The sequence below is a fragment of the Oncorhynchus keta genome, unplaced genomic scaffold, assembly GCF_023373465.1.
Source record: "Oncorhynchus keta strain PuntledgeMale-10-30-2019 unplaced genomic scaffold, Oket_V2 Un_contig_7650_pilon_pilon, whole genome shotgun sequence".
Taxonomy (NCBI): Eukaryota; Metazoa; Chordata; class Actinopteri; order Salmoniformes; family Salmonidae; genus Oncorhynchus; species Oncorhynchus keta.
In genome coordinates, this window is record NW_026289594.1 from 1 (window position 1) to 10723 (window position 10723).

The 10723-nt window shown below is 49.1% G+C and overlaps 3 long non-coding RNA genes across 13 annotated transcripts; all 3 read right to left on the minus strand.

The window, feature by feature from the left end:
• Nucleotides 1–5534: 5534 nt before the first annotated feature.
• On the minus strand, nucleotides 5535–6591 carry LOC127926496 (uncharacterized). Its single transcript, XR_008124269.1, has 3 exons — nucleotides 6156–6591; nucleotides 6055–6104; nucleotides 5535–5952 (listed from the first exon to the last, which is right to left on the minus strand). It is a non-coding gene; the product is annotated as an uncharacterized LOC127926496 (long non-coding RNA).
• Nucleotides 6592–6596: 5 nt separating this feature from the next.
• LOC127926495 (uncharacterized) lies at nucleotides 6597–9107 on the minus strand. Its single transcript, XR_008124268.1, has 3 exons — nucleotides 8697–9107; nucleotides 8568–8655; nucleotides 6597–8523 (listed from the first exon to the last, which is right to left on the minus strand). It is a non-coding gene; the product is annotated as an uncharacterized LOC127926495 (long non-coding RNA).
• LOC127926494 (uncharacterized) lies at nucleotides 9107–10367 on the minus strand. 11 transcript variants are annotated; one of them, XR_008124263.1, is made up of 5 exons: nucleotides 9912–10367; nucleotides 9572–9837; nucleotides 9458–9495; nucleotides 9294–9419; nucleotides 9107–9255 (listed from the first exon to the last, which is right to left on the minus strand). It is a non-coding gene; the product is annotated as an uncharacterized LOC127926494 (long non-coding RNA). The 11 variants fall into 11 exon arrangements; XR_008124261.1 differs by lacking the exon at nucleotides 9107–9255 and having other exon boundaries at nucleotides 9283–9419; nucleotides 9610–9837; XR_008124260.1 differs by lacking the exon at nucleotides 9107–9255 and having other exon boundaries at nucleotides 9283–9419.
• Nucleotides 10368–10723: the final 356 nt, after the last annotated feature.

Below are 10723 nucleotides of genomic sequence, written 5' to 3' on the forward strand. Positions count from 1 at the left end.
GCTGGACAGTACAGCCTGCATGGAGAGACTCTACCATGGGAGCTGGACCCAGTACAGCCTGCATCGGAGACTCTACCATGGGGCTGGACAGTACAGCCTGCATGGAGAGACTCTACCATGGAGCTGGACAGTACAGCCTAGCATCTTCAGACTCAGACCATGGAGCTGGACAGTACAGCCTAGCATGGAGAGACTCTACCATGGAGCTGGACAGTACAGCCTGCATGGAGAGACTCTACCATGGGGCTGGACAGTACAGCCTAGCATCTTCAGACTCAGACCATGGGGCTGGACAGTACAGCCTAGCATGGAGAGACTCTACCATGGAGCTGGACAGTACAGCCTGCATGGAGAGACTCTACCATGGGGCTGGACAGTACAGCCTGCATGGAGAGACTCTACCATTGGGCTGGACAGTACAGCCTGCATGGAGAGACTCTACCATGGGGCTGGACAGTACAGCCTGCATGGAGAGACTCTACCATGGGGCTGGACAGTACAGCCTAGCATCTTCAGACTCAGACCATGGAGCTGGACAGTACAGCCTGCATGGAGAGACTCCTACCATGGAGCTGGACAGTACAGCCTGCATGGAGAGACTCTACCATGGAGCTGGACAGTACAGCCTAGCATCTTCAGACTCCAGACCATGGAGCTGGACAGTACAGCCTAACATGGAGAGACTCTACCATGGGGCTGGACAGTACAGCCTGCATGGGAGACTCTACCATGGAGCGGGACAGTACAGCCTGCATGGAGAGACTCTACCATGGAGCTGGACAGTACAGCCTAGCATGGAGAGACTCTACCATGGAGCTGGACAGTACAGCCTGCATGGAGAGACTCTACCAAGGCTGGACAGTACAGCCTGCATGGAGAGACTCTACCATTGGGCTGGACAGTACAGCCTGCATGGAGAGAATACCATGGAGCTGGACAGTACAGCCTGCATGGAGAGAGACTCTACCATGGGGCTGGACAGTACAGCCTAGCATGGAGAGAGACTCTACCATGGGGCTGGACAGGGTACAGCCTCTAGCATCTTAGGCACAGACCATGGGGCTGGACAGTACAGCCTGCATGGAGAGACTCTACCATTGGGCTGGACAGTACAGCCTAGCATCTTCAGACTCAGACCATGGGGCTGGACAGTACAGCCTGCATAGGGAGCTCTACCATGGGCTGGACAGTACAGCCTAGCATGGGAGACTCTACCATTGCGCTGGACAGTATAGCCTAGGATGGAGAGACACTACCATGGGGCTGGACAGTACAGCCCTAGCATGGAGAGACTCACCATGGGGCTGGACAGTACAGCCTAGTATGGAGAGACTCTACCATGGGGCTGACAGTACAGCCTAGTATGGAGAGACTCTACCATGGAGCTGGGACAGTACAGCCTGCATGGAGAGACTCTACCATGGGCTGGACAGTACAGCCTGCATGGAGAGACTCTACCATGGAGCTGGACAGTACAGCCTAGCATGGAGAGACTCTACCATGGAGCTGACAGTACAGCCTGCATGGAGAGACTCTACCATGGAGCTGGACAGTACAGCCTAGCATGGAGACTCTACCATGGAGCTGGACAGCCTGCATGGAGAGACTCTACCATGGAGCTGACAGTACAGCCTGCATGGAGGAACTCTACCATTGGGCTGGACAGTACAGCCTGCATGGAGAGACTCTACCATGGGGCTGGACAGTACAGCCTGCATGGAGAGACTCTACCAAGGCTGGACAGGTACAGCCTAGCATGGAGAGACTCTACCATGGGGCTGGACAGTACAGCCTAGCATCTTCAGACTCAGACCATGGGGCTGGACAGCACAGCCTAGCATGGAGAGACTCTACCATTGGGCTGGACAGTACAGCCTAGCATCTTCAGACTCAGACCATGGGGCTGGACAGTACAGCCTGCACAGAGAGACTCTACCATGGGGCTGGGCAGTGTACAGCTAGTATGGAGACCTACCATTGCGCTGGACAGTAGCCTAGCATGGAGACACTACCATGGGGCTGGACAGGCAGCCTAGCATGGAGAGACTCTACCATTGCGCTGGACAGTACAGCCTAGCATGGAGAGACTCTACCATGGGGCTGGACAGTACAGCCTAGTATGGAGAGACTCTACCATGGGGCTGGACAGTACAGCCTAGTGGGAGAGACTCTACCATGGGGGCTGGACAGTACAGCCTGCATGGAGAGACTCTACCATGGGGCTGGACAGTACAGCCTGCATGGAGAGACTCTACCATGGGGCTGGACAGTACAGCCTGCATGGAGAGACTCTGCCATGGGGCTGGACAGTACAGCCTGCATGGAGAGACTCTACCATGGGGCTGGACAGTACAGCCTAGCATGGAGAGACTTTACCATTGGGCTGGACAGTACAGCCTAGCATGGAAGACTCTACCATTGGCTGGACAGTATAGCCTAGCATCTTCAGACTCAGACCATGGATCTGGACAGTACAGCCTAGCATGGAGAGACTCTACCATTGGGCTGACAGTACGGCCTAGTATGGAGAGACTCTACCATTGGGCTGTACAGCCTAGCATCTTCAGACTCAGACCATGGAGCTGGACAGTACAGCCTAGCATGGAGAGACTCTACCATGGGGCTGGACAGTACAGCCTAGCATGGAGACTCTGCCATTGGGCTGGACAGTGCAACCTCACACGGGAGAGACTCTACCATTGGGCTGGACAGTACAGCCTGCATGGGAGACTCTACCATTGGGCTGACAGTACAGCCTAGCATGGGAGAGACTCTACCATTGGGGCTGGACAGTACAGCCTAGCATGGAGAGACTCTACCATTGGGGCTGGACAGTACAGCCTAGCATGGAGGAGCTCTACCATTGGGCTGGACAGTACAGCCTAGCATGGAGAGACTCTACCATTGGGCTGGACAGTACAGCCTAGCATGGAGATACTCTACCATGGGGCTGGACAGTACAGCCTAGTATGAAGAGACAACGTGCCTTGTTGATACCTAGGGCAGCAGATGAAAAGAAGATCACTGGGGATATGACATCACCAGTAGGGGATCTACACTGTCATTCAGCTCATGCTATGACATCACTGCTCTGACTGTTGAAAACAGAAATCTGGTCCAAATGTTATTGTGGACTAAATATGTACTGTCTGGCTGTATGGACAAACCACGAACATGTACGGGTATTTGACAGACCTGCTGACATACGAGTCTCTCAGCCCCCTCTCTCCCTGTTAATCTGATCCTGTCTGACCGTCTCACTCTCTAACCCGAAACCCAACGTCTAACCTAAAGCCACCACTCTATAAGCCTAAAGACACCTCCACTCTCTCTAAGCCTAAAGCCACCTCCACTCTCTAATCCTAAGCCACCTCCACTCTCTAATCCTAAAGCCACCTCCACTCTCTAAGCCTAAAGACACCTCCACTCTCTAATCCTAAAGCCACCTCCACTCTCTAATCCTAAAGCCACCTCCACTCTCTAATCCTAAAGCCACCTCCACTCTCTAATCCTAAAGCCACCTCCACTCTCTAAGCCTCAAAGACACCTCCACTCTATAAGCCTAAAGACACCACTCTATAAGCCTAAAAGACACCTCCACTCTCTAAGCCTAAAGACACCACTCTATAAGCCTAAAGACACCTCCACTCTAAGCCTAAAGCCACCTCCACCTATAAGCCTAAAGCCACCACTCTCTAAGCCTAAAGCCACCTCCACTCTCCAAGCTAAAAAAAGCCACCTCCACTCTCTAAGCCTAAAGCCACCTCCACTCTCTAAGCCTAAAGCCACCTCCACTCCTCTAAGCCTAAAGCCACTCCACTCTCTAAGCCTAAAGCCACCTCCACTCTCTAAGCCTAAAAGCTACCTCCACTCTCAAAGCCTAAAGCCACCTCCACTCTCTAAGCCTAAAGCCACCTCCACTCTCTAAGCCTAAAGCCACCACTCTCTAAGCCTAAAGCCACCTCCACTCTCTAAGCCTAAAGCCACCTCCACTCTATAAGCCTAAAGCCACCTCCACTCTCTAAGCCTAAAGCCACCTCCACTCTGTAAGCCTAAAGACACCACTCTCTAAGCCTAAAGCCACCACTCTCTAAGCCTAAAGCCACTCCACTCTCTAAGCCTAAAGCCACCTCCACTCTCTAAGCCTAAAGCCACCACTCTAAGCCTAAAGCCACCTCCACTCTCTAAGCCTAAAGCCACCACTCTCTAAGCCTAAAGCCACCACTCTATAAGCCTAAAGACACCTCCACTCTATAAGCCTAAAGACACCTCCACTCTCTAAGCCTAAAGACACCTCCACTCTCTAAGCCTAAAGACACCCCCACTCTCTAAGCCAAAGCCACCTCCACTCTCTAATCCTAAAGACACCTCCACTCTCTAATCCCAAAGCCACCACTCTATAAGCCTAAAGACACCTCCACTCTATAAGCCTAAAGACACCTCCACTCTCTAAGCCTAAAAGACACCTCCACTCTCTGACCTAAAGACACCACTCTATAAGCCTAAAGCCACCTCCACTCTCTAACCTAAAATACCACTCTATAAGCCTAAAGCTACCTCCACTCTCTAATCCTAAAGCCACCACTCTATAAGCCTAAAGACACCTCCACTCTATAAGCCTAAAGACACCTCCACTCTATAAGCCTAAAGACACCTCCACTCTATAAGCCTAAAGACACCTCCACTCTCTAATCCTAAAGCCACCACTCTATAAGCCTAAAGACACCTCCACTCAATCCTAAAGCCACCACTTCTAAGCCTAAAGCTACCTCCACTCTCTAAGCCTAAAGCCACCTCCACTCTCTAAGCCTAAAGACACCTCCACTCTCTAAGCCTAAAGCCACCTCCACTCTTAAGCCTAAAGCCACCTCCACTCTAATCCTAAAGCCACCACTCTATAAGCCTAAAGACACCTCCACTCTATAAGCCTAAAGACACCTCCACTCTCTAATCCTAAAGCCACCACTCTCTAAGCCTAAAGACACCTCCACTCTCTAAGCCTAAAGCCACCACTCTCTAAGCCTAAAGCCACCACTCTATAAGCCTAAAGACACCTCCACTCTCTAAGCCTGAAGCCACCTCCACTCTCTAAGCCTAAAGCTACCTCCACTCTCTAAGCCTAAAGCCACCACCACTCTATAAGCCTAAAGACACCTCCACTCTCTAAGCCTAAAGCCACCTCCACTCTCTAAGCCTAAAGACACCTCCACTCTAAGCCTAAAGCCACCTCCACTCTCTAAGCCTAAAGACACCTCCACTCTCTAAGCCTAAAGACACCTCCACTCTAAGCCTAAAGCCACCACTCTATAAGTTTTCCAAAGACACCTCCACTCTCTAATCCTAAAGCCACCACTCTATAAGCCTAAAGACACCTCCACTCTCTAATCCTAAAGCCACCACTCTATAAGCCTAAAGACACCTCCACTCTCTAATCCTAAAGCCAACACTCTATGCCTAAAGCCACCTCCACTCTCTAATCCTAAAGCCACCACTCTCTAAGCCTAAAGACACCTCCACTCTCTAAGCCTCCAAAAGCCACCTCCACTCTATAAGCCTAAAGACACCTCCACTCTCTAAGCCTGAAGCCACCTCCACTCTCTAAGCCTGAAGCCACCTCCACTCTCTAAGCCTGAAGCCACCTCCACTCTCTAAGCCTAAAGCCACCTCCACTCTCTAAGCCTGAAGCCACCTCCACTCTCTAACCCGAAACCCAACGTCTAATCCTAAAGCCACCACTCTATAAGCCTAAAGACACCTCCACTCTCTAAGCCTAAAGACACCTCCACTCTCTAATCCTAAAGCCACCACTCTATAAGCCTAAAGACACCTCCACTCTCTAAGCCTAAAGACACCTCCACTCTCTAAGCCTAAAGACACCTCCACTCTCTAAGCCTAAAGCCACCTCCACTCTATAAGCCTAAAGACACCTCCACTCTCTAAGCCTAAAGCCACCTCCACTCTCTAAGCCTAAAAGACACCTCCACTCTCTAAGCCTAAAGACACCTCCACTCTCTAAGCCTAAAGCTACCTCCACTCTCTAAAGCCTAAAGCCACCTCCACTCTCTAAGCCTAAAGCCACCTCCACTCTCTAAGCCTAAAGCCACCTCCACTCTCTAAGCCTAAAGCCACCTCCACTCTCTAAGCCAAAAAGCCACCTCCACTCTCTAAGCTTAAAGCCAACTTCTAACCCTGGTGAATGCTCACCTCTATGTTTGGTGATACCCCGCCCTGAGAACAGTGGAACAGTATGATAGACCCTAGTAGAACCTGGTAGAACCTCAGAACCTGGTAGAATCTAGTAGAACCCGAGTGAACCCAGTAGAACCTGATAGAGCTCTGTGATGTCGAGGGCAAGCAGCAGGTAGGTTGAGGTGTTGAGGCAGGTTAGCAGGTAGGTAGCAGGTATCAGGCTCACATCAGACTGTGTCATAGCTAATGACATGGTGTCTCAGGGAGTGGAAAGCTGCCTAAGGATATGTTCATATGTGCAGAGCTAGGATTGAAACCCCTAAGCTACCCCGTCAGGCCAATCCCAGCTTCAGATCACTATCTGTCGGGTGGGCTTTTACCTAAATCATGCATTGATGTCATTTGGAAGTCTGGAGGACAGAGTTGTGTTTTGCGTAAGACCTCAGACTTCCTGTCGGGTACGAGGTCAGACAGCAATGCCAGAGAGCTATTCATAAGACTTCCAGGTCAGAGGTTAGAGTTTAGAGGTCAGTTGGTTCAGGCTCAGACACTAAATCTGACACCTGTCTATCAAACTAACCCTACCAAACAAACAACCCAGACCCCTAACCCTACTTCACTAACCCTACCTAACCCTGACCCGTAACCCTACCTCAGTAACCCTACCTAACCCTGACCCCCAACCCTACCTAACCCTGACCCCACCTCACTAACCTACCTAATCCTGACCCCTAACCCTACCTCACTAACCCTACCTAACCCTGACCCCTAACACTACCTCAGTAACCCTACCTAACCCTGACCCCTAACCCTACCTCAGTAACCCTACCTAACCCCGACCCCTAACCCTACCTAACCCTGACCCCATCTCACTAACCCTACCTAACCCTGACCCCTATCACTACCTCAGTAACCCTACCTAACCCTGACCCCTAACCCTACCTCAGTAACCCTACCTAACCCCGACCCCTAACCCTACCTAACCCTGACCCCATCTCACTAACCCTACCTAACCCTGACCCCTAACACTACCTCAGTAACCCTACCTAACCCTGACCCCTAACCCTACCTCAGTAACCCTACCTAACCCCGACCCCTAACACTACCTCAGTAACCCTACCTAACCCTGACCCCTAACCCTACCTCAGTAACCCTACCTAACCCCGACCCCTAACCCTACCTCACTAACCCTACCTAACCCTGACCCCTATCACTACCTCAGTAACCCTACCTAACCCTGACCCCTAACACTACCTCACTAACCCTACCTAACCCCGACCCCTAACCCTACCTAACCCCGACCCCTAACACTACCTCAGTAACCCTACCTAACCCCGACCCCTAACACTACCTCAGGGTCAGAGAACACTGAGAAGACCTGTCAACCTCAATGTATTGGGAGGAACCTCCACACAACCATCACAGAACATTCATACAACCATCACAGAACATTCATACAACCATCACAGAACATTCATACAACCATCACAGAACATTCATACAACCATCACAGAACATTCACACAACCATCACAGAACATTCATACAACCATCACAGAACATTCATACAACCATCACAGAACATTCATACAACCATCACAGAACATTCACACAACCATCACAGAACATTCATACAACCATCACAGAACATTCATACAACCATCACAGAACATTCACACAACCATCACAGAACATTCATACAACCATCACAGAACATTCATACAACCATCACAGAACATAATTTACTTTTAATTTTTACCCCTTTTTCTCCCCAATTTCGTGGTATCCAACTGATAGTTACAGTCTTGTCCCATCGCTGCAACTCCCTTACGGACTCGAGGTCGAAGGTCGAGAGCCGTGCGTCCTCCGAAATACAACCCAGCCAAGCCGCACTGCTTCTTGACACAATGCCCGCTTAAGCCGGAAGCCATCCACACCAATGTGTGGGAGCAAACACCGTACACCTGGCGAGTACACCACAGGAGTAGCTAGTGTGGAATGGGACAAGAGCACTCCCCTAACCTGGACGACACTGGGCCAATTGTGCGCCATCTCATGGGTCTCCCGGTCGCTGCGATAGAGCCTGGACTCAAACCAGGATCTCTAGTGGCACAGCCTTAGACCACCACTCGGGAGGCCCCTCATAACATCCATACAACCATCACTGAACATTCATTCAACCATCTCCTAACATTCATACAACCTTCTCATAACATCCATACAACCTTCTCTTAACATTCATACAACCTTCTCATAACATCCATACAACCTTCTCATAACATCCATACAACCTTCTCCTAACATTCATACAACCTTCTCCTAACATTCATACAACCTTCTCATAACATCCATACAACCATCTCCTAACATTCATACAACCTTCTCATAACATCCATACAACCATCTCCTAACATTCATACAACCATCTCATAACATTCATACAACCATCTCCTAACATTCATACAACCTTCTAACATTCATACAACCTTCTCATAACATCCATACAACCTTCTCATAACATCCATACAACCTTCTCCTAACATTCATACAACCTTCTCCTAACATTCATACAACCTTCTCATAACATCCATACAACCATCTCCTAACATTCATACAACCTTCTCATAACATCCATACAACCATCTCCTAACATTCATACAACCATCTCATAACATTCATACACAGCTAAACCAGCTAGACAGCTAAACTAGACAGCTAAACCAGACCAACTCAGGCAGCTAACAGAGTTAACAAAGTTACTAAAGCTTTGATGCAGGGAGGGGGATTGACAGGCTGACCAAGTAAGGAATGAGAGTTTAAACCAGAGGTTATATTTAATAAGGAGTTTCATAGATTCTCCAACTCCAGTAGGATTATACAGCTGTACGGGCACCACTAGAAACCATCTGACCCAAATATAGACCTTTAACAACCTGACCATGGAGCTCCTTTACACCAGCAGAGGAAGGAGGGGAGAGGAAGGGGCCATTCAGACAACAGGGAAATATCAGAAGGGTGGAACCACTGGCCTATATTATGGAACAGAGAGGGGGTTAGAACCAATGACCTATAGAGTGGAACAGAGAGGGGGTTAGAACCAATGACCTATAGAGTGGAACAGAGAAGGGATTATAAGAAGCTGACTGACAGCAGAGACCCGGGGGTGGAAACAGATGGGGTTAGAACCAATTACCTATAGGGTAGAACAAAGAGGGGGTTAGAACCAATTCCCTATAGGGTGGAAAAGAGAGGGGGTTAGAACCAATGACCTATAGAGTGGAACAGAGAGGGGGTTAGAACCAATGGCCTATAGAGTGGAACAAAGAGGGGGTTAGAACCAATGACCTATAGAGTGGAACAGAGAGGGGGTTAGAACCAATGACCTATAGAGTGGAACAGAGAGGGGGTTAGAACCAATGACCTATAGAGTGGAACAGAGAGGGGGTTAGAACCAATGACCTATAGAGTGGAACAGAGAGGGGGTTAGAACCAATGACCTATAGAGTGGAACAGAGAGGGGGTTAGAACCAATGACCTATAGAGTGGAACAGAGAGGGGGTTAGAACCAATGGCCTATAGAGTGGAAAAGAGAGGGGGTTAGAACCAATTACCTGTAGAGTGGAACAGAGAGGGGGTTAGAACCAATTACCTGTAGAGTGGAACAGAGAGGGGTTAGAACCAATGACCTATAGAGCGGAACAGAGAGGGGTTAGAACCAATTACCTGTAGAGTGGAACATCATCATTGCATTGTTCTCCTGTGATAACAGCTGGAGAAGAATTGGCCACCCACACCATTACAGATAGGAGTTCTCCCACAGACCTACACCACCCACACCATTACAGATACGAGTTCTCCCACAGACCTACACCACCCACACTATTACAGATACGAGTTCTCCCACAGACCTACACCACCCACACCATTACAGATACGAGTTCTCCCACAGACCTACACCACCCACACCATTACAGATACGAGTTCTCCCACAGACCTACACCACCCACACCATTACAGATACGAGTTCTCCCACAGACCTACACCCTGCCTTTCTACAACACACACCAGTACAATTTATTACACAGTCATAAACACATACACTTTAATATCCACTGATACACTTTAATACCCTCCGATACACTTTAATACCCACTGATACACTTTAATACCCACTGATACACTTTAATACCCACTGATACACTTTAATACCCTCCGATACACTTTAATACCCTCCGATACACTTTAATACCCACCGATACACTTTAATACCCACCGATACACTTTAATCCCCACGATACACTTTAATACCCACTGATACACTTTAATACCCACTGATACACTTTAATACCCACCGATACACTTTAATACCCACGATACACTTTAATACCCACCGATACACTTTAATACCCACCGATACACTTTAATACCCACCGATACACTTTAATACCCACCGATACACTTTAATCCCTTTAACGATACACTTTAATACCCACTGATACACTTTAATACCCACTGATACACTTTAATACCCACCG